Below are 19,438 nucleotides of genomic sequence, written 5' to 3' on the forward strand. Positions count from 1 at the left end.
CTACATTCCCGTTATTAGAAGTTCCATAAGAACACCATTTACACAAACATAACGTATATGCTACATAGAGGACCAAGCACAGACCCATGCTGGTTCTGTGATTGTACCAACATTTGAAATTACTTAGAATCAATACCCATATCCAGACAGAACAAAACAGTACATATTACCTTTCAGAAGTCCTGTTAATCCTAAGGTAAGATAAATTATTTCTTACCACTAATACTTTGTATATAATGTTTCACATATATTTCCTTATAAAGCATAATGAAAACAAACTTGCTTAACAATATTTTATGGGTTCTTTACATTTATCTATATTATCTTTGCATTTTGCTAGACTATAATTTGTTTTGTTTTGAGCAGTTTTCTTTTCAGAAAGAATGTTCAGTTCACAGGTAGAAAGTCATAAAATACCTCTGTACATTTTATTTTCTGGGTTCAGAGTGTTTGAAGACATTACACTTTTATCTTCAGTCTTCCCTTGCAACTGCTAAAGTATCTCAGTCTAATCCAATTTTCATTCCTTTGAATTCAGCATGTTTTTTTTCTTTCTTATAGCTCTGTATAATTTGATTTCTGAAATACGACCACATTTTGAATTTCTTATTCTTTCTGCTCTGTACTCAGCAGTCTTTACATTTGCTGTCATCTTGTTCTGATTTTAGAAATTTTTTTTTTACTTGAGAATCACCATCTTTATCATTTCTACTATATTATAAGATATATTAGATGGAAGTTGCAATGTTGAGCTCTACTTTTCTTTTATCTTTTCTATTGTATATCTTTCTTCATTGTCTCTGTTCTTCCTTCACTCCTCTTCTCCTTAGTTTTATAGTATATTCTGTAAAAGTTCTTTTTGTAAGATTCCCGTTTCAGCCAAATATACATAATAATTAGCTGAATCATCTATTAATATATATATTTAATAAACATAACACCACATGAATTCACAATTTTAGTATTGGAACAGGTTTCAATACATGTTTTTTAGTTGAATGATAGTAAATTCTATAACAAACTATTTCTATTACTATAACTTTACTCTGAAATATCTAGAAAGTTCTTGAAAAATAGATAGGATTTGGAATTACATCTACTAAAAAAGTTTCTAGCAACTCACTTCCATATTTTTCAGGTGGCTGATATCATCATTAGATGCCAAACTGTCTTTATTTGTTGTTTGCACCAAAACTATTTTCTTAAACACTTTGGTTGTGAGCATAGACTTTAATAGCTGAAGTATCTTTCCAGTCTTTTAACATAGTTTCTTAAACTGTACATTATATTCTGGTATTCAGTCACATAGTTGATTTTGAGTCTGGAAAAAAAAAGGCAATAGTTAAAGGCTTCTCTAATGGTTTATATTGATTGCCATCTCGACAGAATCTAGAATTAATTGGAGGCAAGTTTCTGGGCATGTCTGAAAGTGGGCTTCTGAATTGTGTCATGCCTTTCTTACAATCGTGGTCTGTACTAAAAAAGTTGTGAATCAAAGTAAATATGTTTTTTTAAGTTGGTTTGGTCACATAGGTACTTTGTCAGACAAATCAAGGAAAGTAACTCATACAATCTAATCACATGATGACCAAAGGTGAATTCCTAGTCAAACATGATAAAACAACCAAAAGGTTTCTGGTGGCACTGGCCAGTTTTATAGTGCAAAACTGTATTGTAGTCTTGGTTCTAAATAAGCAACATGTATCTTTTGCACGGAGTAGCATCAAAGGTTCAGGGTAACATACTAGGCACTAAGTGGCATTCATCCTAGGCACTGAGTAGAATCCTAGGTGCTGGAAAACCTCCCTTCTTACTCCTGATTATTGTTTATTTTGAAATCTAGAGCTTTGGTTATGTATACAAAATTTTATAATTTTTCTATGCTTTTATACAAATATGATTGTTTAATATGTAGAAAACTAGACAATTACGTTTTCTTTTTTATTCATTATTTTATTTATTTACATTTTAAATTTTATCCCCCTTCCTGGTTTCCCTTCTGCCAACCCTCTATCATATCCCTCTTCTCTCTGCTTCTCTGAGGGTGTTCCCCCACCCACCTACCCACTCCAGTCTCCTCCCACTCACATTCCGCTATGGTGGGGCATCAAGCCTTCACAGGACCGAGAGCCTCCCCTCCCATTGATGTCAGATAAAGCCATCCTCTGCTACATATGCAGCTGGAGCCATGGGTCTCTCCATGTGTACTCTTTGGTTGGTGGCTTAGTCCCTGGGAGCTCTGGGAGTTCTGGTTGGTTGATATTGTTGTTTTTATGAGGTTGCAAACCTGCTCCTTCAGTCCTTCTCCTAACTCCTCCATTGGGGTTCCAAATGCTCAGTCTGATGGTTGGCTGCAAGCATCTGAGTCTGTATTGGTCAGGCTCTGGCAGAGCCTCTCTGTAGATATTCATATCAGGCTCCTGTCAGCAAGCACTTCTTGGCATCAGCAATAGTGTCTGGGCTTGGTATCTGCATATGAGATGGATCCACAAGTGGGGCAGTCTCTGGATGGCCTTTTCTATAGTCTCTGCTCCACTCTTTGTCCCTGCATTTCCTTTAGACAGGAGCAATTCTGGGTTAATATTTTTGAGATGGGTGGGTGACCACATCCCTCAAATGGGGGCCATGCCTAACCACTGAATATGGTCTCTACAAGTTCGATTTCCCATTTGTTGAGTATTTTGGCTAATATCATTCTGATTGGTTCCTGAGACCCTCTTGCATACCTGGGACTTTCCAGCAGCTACCCCCAGTTCCCCATTCCCCACTGCTACACACCTGTTTAAATTTCTGACCTTCTGTACTTCTCTCCCATAGTCTGCTCACATGCATGCTCCTGCCCCCCTTTTTCCTTCCCCTCCTCTCTACCTCCCATGATTATTTTGATTCCCTTCTAAGTAGCACTAAAGCACCCACAATTGGTATTCCTTCTTCTTGGGCTTCATATGGTCTATGAGTTGTATCATGGGTATACTGACCTTTTTTTCTAATATCTACTTATCAGTGAATACATACCATGTGTGTTCTTTTGTGACTGGGTTACCTCACATAAATTGAAAAGCATCTGTAAGGAAAAGAATAGTGTCAATAGGACAAAATGGCATCTAAGAGACTGAGAAGAGATCTTTACTAACCCTACAACCAATAGAGAGCTAATATCCAAAATATACAAAGAACTCAAGAAGGAAGACTCCAGAGAATCAAATAATTCTATTTAAAATGTGGTACAGAGCTAAGCAAAAAATTCTCAAATGAAGAATATCGAATGGCTGAGAAGCACCTAAAGAAATTTTCAGCATCCTTATCATGAGGGAAATGAAAATCAAAACAATCCTGACAGTTCCAGGACAACCAGGGCTACACAGAGAAACCCTGTCTCGAAAACAAACAAACAAACAAACAAACAAACAAACAAACAAAACAACCCTGACATTCCATCTCACACCAGTCAGAATGGCTAAATTAAAAAACTCAGGTTATGAAAGATGCTGGCAAGGTTGTGAAGAAAGAGGAACACTCTTCCATTTTTGGTAAGATTGCAAGCTGGAAATTAGTCTGGCGGTTCCTCAGAAAATTCAAAATAGTTCTAACTGAGGACCCAGCTATACCATTCCTGGGCATATATGCAAAAGATGCTCCAACATATAACAAGGACATGTGCTCCACTATGTTCGTAGCAGCCTTATTTATAATAGCCAGAAGCTAAAAACAATGCAGATGTCCCCAAACAGAGGAGTGGATACAGAAAATGTGGTACATTTTCTGAGCTGAGTATACAAATGAATTACTACTCAGCTATAAGAGGATGTTAGCCCAAAAGCTTGAAATAGCCAAGATTCAACTAACTGACCGCATGAAGCTCATGAAGAAAATAGACCAAGTGTGGATGCCTCGGTCCTTCTTGGAAGGAGTGACAGAATGCTCAAGAGAGCAAATAAGGTGACAAAGTGTGGGACAGAAAGTCAAGGAGGGGCCATCAGGAGTCCACTCTACCTTGATACCTGTCTCATGTGCAGTCACCAAAGATAGGGATGTCAGGAAGTGCATACTGATAGGAGCCTGATGCAGCTGTCTCCTCGAAGGCCTGCCAGAGTCTGATGTATCTAGAGGCGGTTGCTCGCAGCTACCCATTGATTTGATCAAGGGTTCCCAATGAAGAAGTTAGAGGACTGAAGGAGCTGAAAGGGTTGGTGGCCCCAAGAGGAGAGCAACAGTGCCAGCCAACCAGAGCTCCCCAGGGTCGAAGCCACCAGCCTGGAGGCACCCATGACTTCAGCTGTATACTTAGGGGAGGATGGCCTTGTCATGCATGGGTGGGAGAGGAGATCCCTGGTCCCATGAAGGCTGACCACTGAGCGGGGAGGATTTCGAGGGTGGGGAGCGGGGAGTGGAGGGCAGGTGGGAGCACACCCTTGTGGAGGCAGGAGTGGGGACTGGATAGGGGGTTCCTGGGTGGTGGTGGGGAATGGGGTGAGGAGATAAAATCTGAAATGTATTTTAAAGAAATAAAATAAAGTGTTGGAAAAAACAAACAAACAAACAAAAAACAATGACTTCATGAAATTCACAAGCAAATGGATGAAACAAGAACATGCCTGAGTGATGTTTTTATTTTCTTATCATCATTCTTCAGCAAATATCAGGGTACTATGTCTTTGTATTTTATGTTAAAATGTTTTATTTTTAAACGTTATTATTTTAATTAATGATTTGTGCTTTGTAAAAATAATTAATTGTACTTTTTTTCTGGGGTTAGGATAGAATTTCTAACACTTATGAAATGACACTACCTTATTCTTATTTCTGTCCTTTGTTATTGGGTGCACTATTCAGGTGGCATTCTATTCTTTTACAGGATGTATCCAATTTTCATTAGCATCATTTCTTGAAAACGCTGTCTTTTCAACTTCAAATGGATCTAAGTCCTCAACATAAGTTTTGAAACTTGAAATTGATTGAAAAAAAATAGGGACCATATGTGAAGGTATGAGAAAAGAACTCATAGCCCCAAGAAAGAACTTTCTGAATAGAACCCCCACTACTCAAGAAGGTCAAAAATTAACAAATTGGACTTTATGAAATTAAAAGGCAAATAGAAGAATTAACTAAATGGAGAGACAACATACAAAATACAAAATGGCCAAAATCTATTCTGCCTGTACTTATGAAACAGGATTAATCTCTAAAATCAATCAATAAAAATAAAGTCCTAAACAATATGAAAACCAATACTCAAGATAAAACATTGGGTAAGAAACTGAACAGAGTACCCTAAATAAAAAGATAGAAATACAAACATATAAATGTTTAACATTTATAAAGAGTGTTTAACATCCTTAGCCTTCACACAAATGCAATTTAAAACTTCTCAGAGATTTTATCTCAAATTTAGAATAGTCATCAGTAAGAAGAAAATTGCAACAAGTATTGGTGAAGATATGGGGATAGGAAGAAACACTAATGCACAGTTGTTAGGAGTATAAACTTGCCTAATCACTATAGAAATAAATATAAAGTTTTCTCAAAAAATAGAAAAAAAAACCAGAAATTTGATTTACCATATAACCCAGGTACATCACTCATGGACTCCATACCCTACTAAAGAAGTACTTGCCCATCAATGTTTATTGCTTTTCTTTTAATAGCTAAGAAATGCAATCACTGCAGATGTTCATCAACTATTGAGTGAATAATTGAAAATATATTAAACATATGCAATGAAAGTTGATTAAGCTGTAAAAAAAGAAATTATGAAATCCATAAATAGTCATTATGGTAGCAGCACCTGAGATGTAGAGGTTAATCTGTAAGTTTGAAGCCATCCTGGTCTACATAGTGAGTTCCAAGCCAGCCAAAGATGTATAGTGAAAAGCTATCTTTAAAAGAAAAGAAGAGGATAGAGAGAGAGAGAGAGATAGAGAGAGAGAGAGAGAGAGAGAGAGAAAGAGAGAGAAAGAGAGAGAGAGAGAGATCAGAAGAAAAACATAAAATATACTATTTCAATGTAGATTGTAGCTGCTAATTTTTACATATGTGCATTTAGGTGGGAATATATGTACATGTGTGCATATAGAGGCCAGGAAACTGAAAATGGATCTTGACAGGGAAGAAAATAGTCCTTAAGATGGATAATGGAAAATACATTAAATGAAAGTGAAAAAGATAAAACTGAGGGTAGCAATATTATTTGGACTGAAGGGCAGAAAGATAAGGAAGATCTCCATCTCCCTATATAGAGGTAGATTTATACTGTGAAATACTAGAGGAATGAGTACATGACTTTCAAGGAAATGTTTAAACAGAAATATCCTACTTTGTTGGAGGAAGTTACTTCCAGAAAACATAGGTTACTAAAGAATATCCTACTACTCAGAGTGAGTTACCTTTCTACAAACAGAGAGATCACTGAGGTTCCCATGTCAATAAATGCATTTCTCATGTTTGTTGAAAGCCCAGAAAAACTACGTAGTAAGACCCTGCTACTGGAAACACCACATGTTTTCTACAGATAGAGAAATCTAGCTGGTACTAGGATCGAAGCTTTCTTCCTGCTGACTAACTCTTAGTGATGGAAGTCGCCATGCCAGCTGCTGTGGACGGACTGTTATTCACAATGTTACTCAGTGTGGATCCTGGAAACTATATGAACAACCAACTACTTGGAGCTGAGACAGTGGCACCAAGTCGTTCTGATCAGATTTGAGACCTGCTTCACTGAAGGGAATCTGTCTTGTACTATAACCCTGAGGAAAAAGCATATGTCTAGGGAGGTTATAGTCTCTAGTGTGGAAGTTACTGATACAATTAATAAATCCTATCTGCACAGGATGTATTCATCAAACTGCTGCCTAAATAAATGGTGCTTATATTCATAGATCAGTTTTACAATCAACATTGATCAGAGAAGCTCTTTTGTGTAGTACACAATTGTAAGTGTAGACACTTCTAACTAGACTAAGTGGTGATATTACTGAATGTTCAAAAGTAAATCAGATTTCTATTTTACTTCCTCTGGTCCCCAAGAAATATCACAGACAGTATAAACAGCACACCAGAGCCTGTTGTGGTATGTGAGAAAACTTTGGAACGTGCCTCTGCACACTAAATACCACAGCACTACTTCCCAATATTAGATCTATCAATATTCTTAAATGAAGGTGAGAGGATGTTATGAGCCTTCACACCTGGACATATAGATCTACATAATGGAAGAAGAAATCATTAGACCCCTATTTCTCCCTAAGTATTTATAGACACTTAATGAGCACTTATTGAAGGGGAAGATTTTTGTGTGTGGGGGGGGGGAAGAAGAGTGATGTAGTCACTGGTAAGACTTGCGTACTCCTAAAACTATTTCTTCATTCAAAAATTTGTAAGCAAATCTGATGCAACTCACTGTGGAAGAGATGGAAAGAGGAAATAGAGAAAGAAAGCAAAAAGGGAAAGGAAAGAAAAATAAGAAAGGTATGGTAAAGGCGTTATAGATAGCTGAATGCTTATGGGCTTTTCTAGTGGAACAGAGTTCCCAAGTACCCACATCAGGAAGCTCATAAGCTCATAAATGCCTTTAACTCCAGCTCCAGGGAATCTGATACCCTACCCTCCATGGGACCACCAGCACTCATGTGCACATATGCCCCCACTCATACACACCATTAAATATATTAATGTGAATTTGAAAAAAAAGATGTAAAAAAAGAAGAGAGAATAAGTAGAAAGCAGAAGGGGATCAGTGTGAGCAGGAGATGAAAGGAACAGTAATAATAATGACAAAAAAGAGGCAGATATGGGCAAAAATGATATAATGAAACATGTGTGATAACCATATGCTATTACTGACAAAAAAAATCTCAAGCAAGTAACTATGTATAGGAATAGGAGATACTTGTATCTTCCATATCTTTGAATATATCAATCACCCACAGACTTTGAAATAAGTTAAGACCTGATAATCAGAGTTCTTCTGCTTTTTGCTTATGTTTAGCTAGACAAGTATAATCAGTTAATATTTATATACAGCTATGGAGTATCCATGCTACATTTAAGGTGATTTTTTCATGATGAAAAAGTTCAGTAGTATACTACTTTTCTCTTGAAAGAACTTTGTTTTGTTTCTTTTTCATGGTTGACATTTCACTGGCTTCTTTCTTGGATAATAGATGGAATGTGATTCTGAGCATGCTATGCAAGTCTATCATTTAAATGCTAGCTTGAATTCCAGAGCCATGACAATGAGGTACTCTTTTTAGTTGAAGACATTTCAAGCGTCTTCACTACAGAGAAATAATTAACAGCTATCAATATTGCAAAAGTAAGAAGTTTGAGGGAGTCCCAAAAAGTGATTTTGAAAGCCTACTTCTAAAGTAAATGGCAAACTCAAGTTAAATATATGACTACACAGTGATGTTCATCATAATCTGAAGTTTCGTAATGCCACAAAATCCAGGTTGTTAATAACTGTATTTACTTTATCAAAATGTCAGTGGGAATTTATATAATATCATATGTTGCAATACATTTTGATTTTTTTTAAAAAGCTGTCTTCCAGAAGAGCATCCAATTCTCAAATATGTATTTCAAACAGCAAGTATTTGGTGAACACAGTTGGGGTAGTAGCCAGAATAGCACTAGATATTTAGATTAGTGGTAACCTACCAGGAATTGAGCAGCCTAATAAATAAATATCTGTAATAGTTTGAATCTCATTTATTAGAACTAAGATGGGGATAAGTTTAATTGTAATGTTTTATAATCTACCACTCTGAATTTTGATTCATTATGGGTTTTTGTAAATGTTCTCTGTCAGTTACAAAGAAGAATTTTCTTGAGGAGGGCTGAAGACTCTATTTATCAGTGAGGATAAGGACATGTATTTTAAATGTAATCAGGGATTATGCTGCTTTAAAGATCCATGACTTCAATAAACCTAGAAAGTTGACTAGGTTTCCATTACCAGGAATGCTTTCCCCGTTTTTGATTGGGTATTAAGTCCATTAAGAGAGCTGTTGGTTACTGACAGGATACACATACCATTATTGTTAGATCAATTGCAATGTGCTAGCTATTTTTGTAACTTTTAAAGTGTCAAAATTGTGTAGGACTATTGGTTACTTCCCTCTTTCCCAAGCTTGCATGTGCCTTTCGGTACCATAAAAGCCTATCCTCAAAGAGGAGGGATTTCAGGTCATTTCGAGGTAGGAGTCTCAAACCTTGTGTCTGAAATGCATGGCATGTTCAGCATTAAGGACTTAACCTTCATCTCTGGAGGAAGAAGGGCAAGAGCAATAGGCAGTATGTTTTGGGAATGTCTTATAACAACCCTGATAAAAAACTCAACAGCAGGCTTCTCATGTCTACTGTTGGGGTTTCATTACACGGTCTTCAGCTTTTGTTGTGTCTTTACCTGGTTTTTCTACTAGAACTAAACCAGCTTTGGAGAAAGAGTTGGATAGTGCCATATCTGTTCTTTCTACCTAAGCAGCTCAAGAAGGATTGGCTGTAGATATTCTTCAAACATGTTAAAAATTCTGCTATGAGTACTTCTGGCCGAGAGATTTTTTTTTTTTTTTTTCCTGAAAGGCTTTCCATTGGCACCTCATTCTCCTTGTTTGCTATAAGCCTCTTGAGTTTGTTGACCTGTTGGTTTAATTTTGGTGGTTTGGCTAAATCTAGATATTTTTCCATTCTTTTTACTGAAAGATGCTTAGGTTTTTATTTGGGACTACTAATAATAGGAATACCAACCAAAGTGGAAAAAAAAAGCTATTTTTATAGGTTCCTCCTTTGGTTCTAAATTTTCTTCAGCATCTGAGTTGATTCTCATGACTATATAATGTGCATATGTTTATTTTTGACTGGAAAAATGGCAGTCAATAACCAAACATTTAATGATGCTCCCAAATGCTTATTTCCAGAATTCTCTACAGAGTTGATGATTTGACTTTGAAGTCTTTACTGCCCCAGAATACCACTCTTTGGGGATCCAAAGACTTGGGTCTATTATAAAATTTTAGGTTTTGTTTTATCTTACTACATTTTATTTTGTCATTATTTTTTAAAAAAAAAAAAATGAATGAATGAATACCTATCCAGGACAGTCTTCATGTTTAAGAACAGTTGACTAACATAGAAATGACTCTGTAGTTAATTTTTGTGCTTTAAGAAAGTTGGGTGGGTTGAGAAGGGGGAGAAGATATGGAAAGACTTGCAGAAGGGGAAGAATATAAGAAAATGTATTTAAACGTTAATAATTAAATAAAATAATAAAATGATAAAATTTTAGTTACAAATGGTAGATTTTATTTTCTTAAAGCATTACAATCATGTTGGTATTTTTTCTTTTACTTCTTTTTTTATTGGATGTTTTATTTACATTTCAGATATTATCCCCTTACCCCATTTTCCCCGCCCAGAAACTCCCATCCCATCCACCATCCTCCTGCTTCTATGAGGATGTGCCCCCACCCCCCACTCCCACCTCCCCAACCTCTAATTACCCCACACTCTGCATCCAGCCTTCATGAGACCAAGGATCTCCTCTCTCACCTATGCCCAACAAGGCTATCCTCCACTACATATACAGCTGGAGACATGGATCTCACCCTATGTGCTCCCAGGCTGGTGGTTTAGACCTTGGGAGCTCTGGTTGGTCCATATTGTTGCTCTCCTCTGGGGTCCGCAAACCCTTTCAGCTCCTTCAGCTCCTTCTCTCTAACTCCTCCATTGGGAACCTCTTGATCAGTTCAATGGTTAGCTGTGAGCATCCACCTCTGACTATGTCAGACTCTGGCAGACCTCTAAGGAGACAGCTGTATCAGGTTCCTGTCAGCATGCACTTCTTGACATCCACATCAGCGTCTGCCTTTGGTGACTGCACATGGGATGGATACCCATGTGGAATGGTCTACAGACAGCCCCTCCTTCAGTTTCTGTCCCACACTTTGTCTCCATATTTGCTCCCTTGAGTATTTTGTTACTCCTTCTAAGAAGGACTGAAGCACCCACACTTGGTCTTCCTTCTTCATGAGCTTCATGTGGTCTGTGAGTTGAATCTTGGTTATTGCAAGTGGAATTTTATTAAATTTATGTGAATTTTCTCATAGTACTTTGTTTTTTTAATTTATTTTTTATTAGATATTTTATTTACATTTCAGATGCCATCCCCTTTCCCTATTTCCCCTCCCTAGAAAACCCCAATCCTATACCCCCTTCTCCTTTTTGCTTTTATACAATTTTTTTAATGTTAACCAAAGGCTTTATAAATTTGGTAATGCTCAATATCAATCAGAAGTGTTACCTAATACCCAACCTAGATATGACAACTATCTTTGACTGGCGGAGACATGTGAACATCTGCCTCCATGTCTGGCCCCCCTCTCTCTTTCTTTCTCATGACCTAGCTCCACCTCTCCTTCTCCTCCTCGTCTCCTTACTCCTCCCAACTTAGCTCCTCCTACATATCACCCTTCCTGTTTAAACTTTTCTCTCAAAATACAGTTAGAGCATAACTATACCAGTTTATGTCAGTAAGGTGCAAGATAGACCTAATACCCAGTCCATCATTTTGTTGACTAAGCAGAACGTCTGTCATCTCTCCTAAATAAAAGACTTAGTTCTGAACCTGGCTTTTTTTCTTGGCTTTAGAATGAATGTCAGCTGAAAACCATCCTCTCAAATCTTTTCTCTCAAAGTAAATAGCAAGAATTGGCTATGAGACTATAAATTTTCAACCCCATCAGAAATCCAGAATGACTGAGCTAACTGAAATTATGGGAAGCACAAAGCATAGCTTCTAAAACATAGCCAATTTATAGAGACCGCTGAACACCTGGACATTCCCTATACTACAGAACATTGGAGCATCTGATCTTCAGCCTTCTGGTCCAGGATCATCTGACAGACCTAGTGATGCAGAATTATTAAGGGCTGATTACTCTCTCTTGACAGATATAATTATTCGACTATTCTGCAAGCGTGTCCTTTTCTGGACAGTATTTTGTCTGTAGATGGAAAGAGGCAATTCTTGCCTAGTGCCTTTCTCACCACAATTGGAATAACTCCAAAGATGCTCAATTTCTTCTTAGAATCCAAGACAGGAAGCTGTCAGGAGCAGACAGGTGTCTAATCAAAATGAACATTAATACAGAAATGTTTGTAAGGTCAATTCTGTGGATTTCTGATGTTTTGAAAACCAACTATTTATGTAAGGCAATCTGGACTGTTGTCTGTTAACTCCTCTCAGCTACTTCTAAAAAAAAAATATAGAAAACACCCTAACAATAAACTCAAAGCCATGAGTTTGCTATAGGCCCTTAACTCACACTCTAACTATCTCAAATAAGTTAAAAAAAGTTAAAGAAGGACTGGGTCTAATCCTTGTATTCCTAAATATGTTATACAGGCGCAATGCCTTCTCATAGTACTTTGAAACTGAGTATTTAAGAAACAAAACCATAGACTTAGAATATAACACAAACCAGTAATCTTATGTTCCAATCACAGGTCAACTTATTTGTGTATTTAAGCCTATTGTTTTTCAGTGTTATCATCACAGAATATAAACATCAAATAGATAATAAAATGTTTTAATTTTTAGTAATCAATTATGAGCTTAATATTTTAAAGCTAGGGTTCAAAAATAAATCTCCATTTCTTTCTATGTTTATTGCATAAAAATAAGAGCATTACTCAAAATTTAACCTCAAAATTCAACATCTTCATGCTGAGCTGACTACAAGGTTTGGGGTTAAGGGCTCCTACTGAAGCCCTTTCTCAGAAAGGTTGGCATATTCTTAAATGTTTATAAACTCTTGCTTTTTTATATTTTTCGAGATCTTATAGATGCTCACAAGTAAATATTAATAATAAAAATAATTGGAAATACATTCTCTATGGTTACTTTTTTTTTTTTTAACCATTGTGAAAAATATCTGACCAAGCAAGCAGAAAGGGATTTTGTTAGTTTATAATTTCAGAGGTCCTTATTATCCTGGCCAGGAATATGTATGCTGGTAATGAGTTAATATAGAGTTTTGCTCACATCTTGGCAGATCTAAAAGCAAAGAAATTAAAAGCAATGTACACAAATCCTACAGTCAACAAAATGCCAAAATTCTACACAGAATGAGCTGGAGCATGACCACTCAAATAAAACACAACACAAGGATATGCTACTCTTTTTATTTCTTAATAAAGAGTATGAAGTCTTAGCTAGAGCAATAAAAGAAGATAAGAAAATAACAGGGAAACTAATAAGAAAGGGAAAAGCTAACTATCCTTATTTTTATATCATATTTTATGACACATAAAAGACCCCCAAAGTCCCATCAGTAAACACCAACAGATGATAAATATTTTCAGCAATGTAACAGTATTCAAAATCAATACACAACAGGCAGTAGGTTTCTTACATACCAACAATAAGTGTGCTGAGAAGCAAATCATTAAATAATTCAACTTACATATCCAACAAAAAATAGTTTGGTATACGTATGAGTAAAGAAGTGAAAGATTTATATAATGAAAATTTTAAAATACTAAAAAGAGAAATAGAGGAAGCTTCTGGAAGATGCAAATACTTTTCATGCTCATGGCAGAGTAAAATTAATATTGTAGAAATGGTAATTCTGCCAAAAAGCAATATACAAATCCCATAAATTTTTTAATTACAATTGCAATTCTATTATTTACTGGAAAAAAAGAGTCCTTAACAAATCAATACTGCTCAGTTAGAACACTGTTGGAGATACCACCATACCTGATTTCAACCTATATCACAAAACCATAGTAAAAAACAGCATAGCATTGGAAGACAAAAACAAAACAAAAACGGACTCATGGATCAATGCAATAAAATGGGGGTCACAGATATAAACCAGCTGGGTTTTGACAGAGTCAAAAATACACATAGGAGAAGAGGCAGACTCTTCAACAAAAAGTACTATAAAAACTGTTTATCTATGTGTGTAAGAGAATCTATATTCCTTTTTCCCCTTGCATTAAAAACAAACACACAAGATAAAAAAAAAAAAAAAAACAGATCAGACATTTAAAACACAACTGTAAACTTAAAATTAATGAAATAACCAGTAGAGAATATACTACATGGTACGGACATATTTAAGGACATTCTAAATTGGAAAGGGTAAAGACAAATATCACATGTTTTCTTTCATATGTGGTCCTAGCTTTCAGTCTTTCATTGTATATATTTAAATTGGAGCAACTCTAGAAGCCAAGAAATTAGAAAGGTCCATCAGGAGAAATATCTTAAAGGGAAGTGGCTAGAAGATAAATAATAGGAAAGCAATTAAAAAAAAGAAATATTGAGGGTGGATAGGTTCGTGCAGGGAAGGTGGGTGCATTGAGTAGAAGAGAGGGAAGGAGGGCGGGCTAACTAAAGGAAAACATTTACATAAAAAGCCTTGTGCGAACTTACTTCTATGTGCCATTTCTATATCAGATATTATTCCCATTCCCCTCAGAGGCTTGGCCATTTTAAACATTTAACAGCTAGTTTAATAAGTGATTGAAATATCTGTGGGTTATAATCAACATGCTCTTGCTAATTCCTCTCTGCCTCCCCCACACTACCACTGCCATCAATCTTAGACTTCAACTTAGGATCCATTAAAATGTTAATTTTTTTCACTTAGATCTTTCTTTGCCTACTTTTGTGAAATTGAAATCATTTTAACTCTCGGCCTCATTATTCATCACAAACCAGAACAATTTTCTATTTGTCTTTGGATGTTCTCTTTATAATAAGTGGGTTTTTTTTTCTTCAAAAATGTAATCCGGTGTATATTTTCAAATGGCATATTGATAAGTTGAAGTATATCCAAAAAAGGTGACCAGAATAGTGAGATTTCTACAAACTCATTATATAAGGAATATGGCTATCATTTTGTGTTCAAGATGTGGTGCTATTAAAGGTAAAAGATGCTATATATCCTAGTGTGGCCATGAAAGCTTTCTTCAGTGATTTGGAGAACTGCCATGTATATATTGAAGAAGTCATAGAGAACAATTCTTGGACCAATTTGTTCAATAGTTAGAGTCATTATTCAGTAAACCATCTTGTCAACAACAAAATACTCATAGGGAACAGGGGATAGAGGGATGATCTATATCATTTATGACTTGAAGGATGTGTGATTATCTCTGTCACTAAACAATTCCCCAACAGATGGCAACCAGACTTTAGTGAGCAATCCTCATTCAGCACATTTGGGTGAAGACTATTTTAGGAAAGACTATGCTACTAGAATCTACTGCTTATCCCAACACAGCTGGTTAAATTCCCAAGCTATAGATAGAACTGAGCCTATTGCCTTGAGGTGGCTTCATTTCTTCCCTATCTCCCTTACCAGATTCTGTGGCTTTCCTATATCAGAGGGAAAAGTTCCCTAGTAAGCTTGTCTGCATTGAACTATGTGGAAAAAGAATTGGATGTATTTAAAATAACAATATCCTTTATCCTACAATCTTTTCAGGTTAACAGTGTATATTCAGGGCAGGTTAGATAATACAAGCATAATTTAATGATCTACAGCTATGAAAGTGCTAGAAAATGAATCAAAGTGTAACTTGTGCCACAGATTTTAGAATAAAAAATAAAGCCATGCTTTGGTGTATTTGAAATAATGTAACAGCAAGGCAACATATATAATATAAATATTCCTTCAGTTCTCCCTTTGATTAGAATAGAAAATACACACTAACTGGGGTTTTTTGTGTCATGAATCTGACTCAAGTTACAGTTTGATCTTTTATCTTGTTCCTGCTTTCACTAAAGCAGCAGACAAAGCTCATATTTAGGCTTAATAAAGATTTTATTGAGTACCCCAGTTCCATGATGCAGCTCATTTTATGAGACTCTACACTCGATACAAAGCATCAATTGCAGAGGGTCACACTGCATCTTTCTAGCTGTCACACCAATATCTTTCTAAGTGCCATCTGCAATGTCTCAGGCTCTTTATTTATACTAGAACTCATTTAGTTTGATACGAGCTATTTTCAAAGTGCCTTCAGTACACAAAAATGCACTTCATCACTAGACAGCCCATTGCTGTGGAGATAGGAATACCAGCAAGATTTTTCTTGGTCATAGAGATCTGGGATAATGATGATGACACCTATGAGGAAAAGCAATCTTAATTCTCATAACACCCATAAGAAATGATAGCAAAATTGAGGATAAAAGACAGTTGGATACATGGAGCTTAGGCTTTGTTAGAAAACAGAGCTCAGTTCCATAGTTCTTTTATTCCACAGCCCTGTAACAGTTTCTGTAATAGGCTAAGCAGATTTAAGCATCTAGTCTGATACAATTGGTGGAGGAACTCATGTATGAATAAGAAGTGGTTCTGCTGTTGATGAAGGTGAATTGCTTAGGAAACTAGAGCAGGTCCAGAGCAGGAGCTTCAGTAGGTCAGAAATAGACTCAACAATGTCCTTCCGTCAGCAAAGTCTAGCAGCTGTCTATCAACTTGTACATTACTCAAGGTCATCAAAGCCTGAAAGGAAAGGTTGATACTTAAATAAATAAATAAATAAATAAAATTATGTTTTAAATATGGATTGGAAGCAAGGAAATATTTGAGAAAGAAGCTAGGTAAAAAAGAATATCAACTCTAAGAAGTCAGAAGCATGTCAGTTACCTCTGTGAGATATTGTTCAAGGGACTTGAAATTTCATAGATGCTTCCTCAGAAAAAATTCCCCATTTATATTTGTAACACACACACAGAGTTCATATTTTCCCTTTGTTCTAAAGATTTCTCAAGTTTTTTTTATTCTTCCATATCTACCATGAATTCATTGAATGCTTTTACATCTGCTCTTAAAAAGAATAAACTATTCAGAACAATAGATTTCCAAACTCAACCAAAGCTAAGATGTTGTGCTTATGGTCAACTTGATTGTTTTCTTTCAAAGAAATAGCTTCAGATAACATTTGAATTTGCAGGGAAAGAAATTAAATGATAGGGTGAGTCTCTGGCATAATAAAAATAAGATGAATCATACTAGATTTTTGGTTAGGTTGTATCTTTTCTGTGTTGTTAAAATATCTTAATTAAATATTTTATCCAAGTGAAGCTAATTTTAACAGACAATGATGATAATAGGAAATGTTTTTAGATACTAATTAAACTTATATGTAATGGTAACATTACATAACCCAGTAAGATAGACAATAGCAGTTAATTGATAAATGAAGTACTGCTTATGAAGTAACTCTTACATTTCCCCCAAATCTAATTATATAAACACATGTGAATAGCATAATTCAAATTAGCATGTGTTTTGGGAATGGTGCAACAGCTTGCATAGAGAAAACTGGTGATGATGGCTATGACACACTGAAAAACCGTTCATAGGACCATTAAGCTGAGCACTAGGAAGGCAGAGGCAGGCTGAGTTCTAAGCTTCAAGCTGCCATGTTCCGCCTATCTTCTAGGAGTTCCAGGGCTAAATAGTAAGACTCTATCTCCCAAAATCATACATTTAGTTTAAAAAAATATAAATGCATATACATAGTATCTCACATTGGTCTTACATTTGAGGTATGTCTGCCTTATTATTCTAAATAATAAAAAGCATTAACATATGTCTTGGTCATGGAGATAAGTATAAATCCATGTTCTGAATAAATATGGCAACATATTGCCTTCAAAATAGAAAATACCAAACCTATGAAGTGGATCATCTACTATTATTGTTTTAAATTTTAAAAAAGAGTAAAAGTTAAATGAGTTCCAAATGTTGAGGCATCATGTTATTTTCTCCTCTCCCCCTTTTGTGCCTTCTGCAGTATAGTGAAATAATCATAAAAAGAGGTTCTAAGATCAAGAGCACAGGAGACCACCAGCATGAGGAGCCCAATTCATATTGGTGAGTGGACAAATACGATGCTGTGCTTTCTTTTCTATAAGTCATGACTTCTGTTGGTACTGATTTTTGTTTGTTTGTTTACTTGTTTGTTTTTAATAAAAAAAGTCTCATGATATATTTTATTTTAGAAATGACAAATGTTTTTAAAGTTTAGCCTATGAATTTTTTTGTGATTTGGAAGACATCTATCTCACTGAAATTATGTTCCCTTTGATCTGTCCCCCATCAAAGTTCCTCTTTCCCCATTTCCCCAGCCCTTACTAACCTACTGTATATTCTAATTCTTCTAGTTCGATCTTTATAAATTCTGCATATGACTAGGCTCATGTAGTATTTTGTTTTCTGTACCTTGATAAATACAGTTCTGTTTTTCCAAGAAAAGAGGACAAGTTTTTATATGGGGAAAGTAAAAAACAAAACAAAAATCTGTTAGAAATTAATACTGATTTAAAGTAGGAATATGAATACATGAAAATATTTGCATTTATTGAAATTTTGTTTCCTTATTTTATATTAAGGGTTATGCTTACCTGCTTAGATTTCTTAAGCATCTATGAAGAGAGTACATGTCTACATTCTAGTAGTTTACATGTGACAAGAACTTAAAAACAGTAAGTAGGTTAGCTCATACTTTGTATTTTCCACATGCCAAGTAATACATCCAAGATATTTCACTTTACACTGCAATGTTGTAGGTGTAATGACCCTTGCATTAGCAGATGAAGAAAATAACAGTCAGCGTGTCAGTGGATTGTCTATAATCCCAGAATTCCCTGAGAGTGTTCTGATCCATTTGTTGTGGGTAGCAGTTTCCACTCTTACATTGATTTATAAAACCAACACTTTGGTGTAGTTAAGATACATTAAGCTTTTAGCTGAGATGCCAAGCTTCTTTCCAAAGGATAATTGCTTAGAACATAATTCTTGCTTATTTACATGCAGTCCTATAACTTACAAATGGTTTATAAATATGTAAATTCATCTTCTACTCACACACTGATAAGAAAACGGTAGAATTCATTCTTTCAGTTTTTCAAGATAAAGAGGCTCCTATACTGAGAAGATATCTTATTGCTCTGAGCTTTTTAGACTTTCTGTAGTTCAGGGTCAACATATATAATCTACTGCAGGCTGAATTTTGTAAGATGACTAAAAAGTATTTGCAAGAGATACGGGATGATTTGAAAACAGAAAGTACAACATCCATTTTTAATTATTTCAGCTATCCAATGAATACATAATAACTGTATTACATTTTAATAAATATTTTTAACTCTCTCAAAATCAACATTCCCTACAGTATAGACAGGTTTCTGCAAACAGACAACAGACTATGTACAACAGAGCAAAGTGGTCAGCTCTGAGAGGAACACCAGTCAAATCTGACTCTGAGGTACACCTTTGAGCTTCTAGCCCATGTCAGCTCCTGTTATACTAGACAAGCCTCAGAACACAGTGAGAATTCTGGTTTTTGATCTATGGAGGGAGAAAGAAGATTGAATTTCAAGCTTTTAAAATGAAGCTTGTGAAAGGAAAGTGAC

At 35.7% G+C, this 19,438-nt stretch overlaps 1 protein-coding gene across 2 annotated transcripts in view; it reads left to right on the forward strand.

Moving 5' to 3' along the window:
* The window catches only part of Lingo2 (leucine rich repeat and Ig domain containing 2), a 1,212,628-nt gene that overhangs the window by 657,594 nt on the left and 535,596 nt on the right, over positions 1-19,438 (forward strand). Inside the window, exon 4 of one of the 2 annotated variants that reach the window (XM_076935173.1) lies at positions 17,818-17,897. The exons of the other annotated variant lie outside the window; for it this stretch is intronic. The gene's annotated coding sequence lies outside the window, so the exon portion shown is untranslated. The remainder of the gene's footprint in view (positions 1-17,817; positions 17,898-19,438) is intronic. 2 annotated transcript variants of the gene reach the window in all.

Source organism: Arvicanthis niloticus, chromosome 5 (assembly GCF_011762505.2).
Source record: "Arvicanthis niloticus isolate mArvNil1 chromosome 5, mArvNil1.pat.X, whole genome shotgun sequence".
NCBI classification, from domain to species: domain Eukaryota; kingdom Metazoa; phylum Chordata; class Mammalia; order Rodentia; family Muridae; genus Arvicanthis; species Arvicanthis niloticus.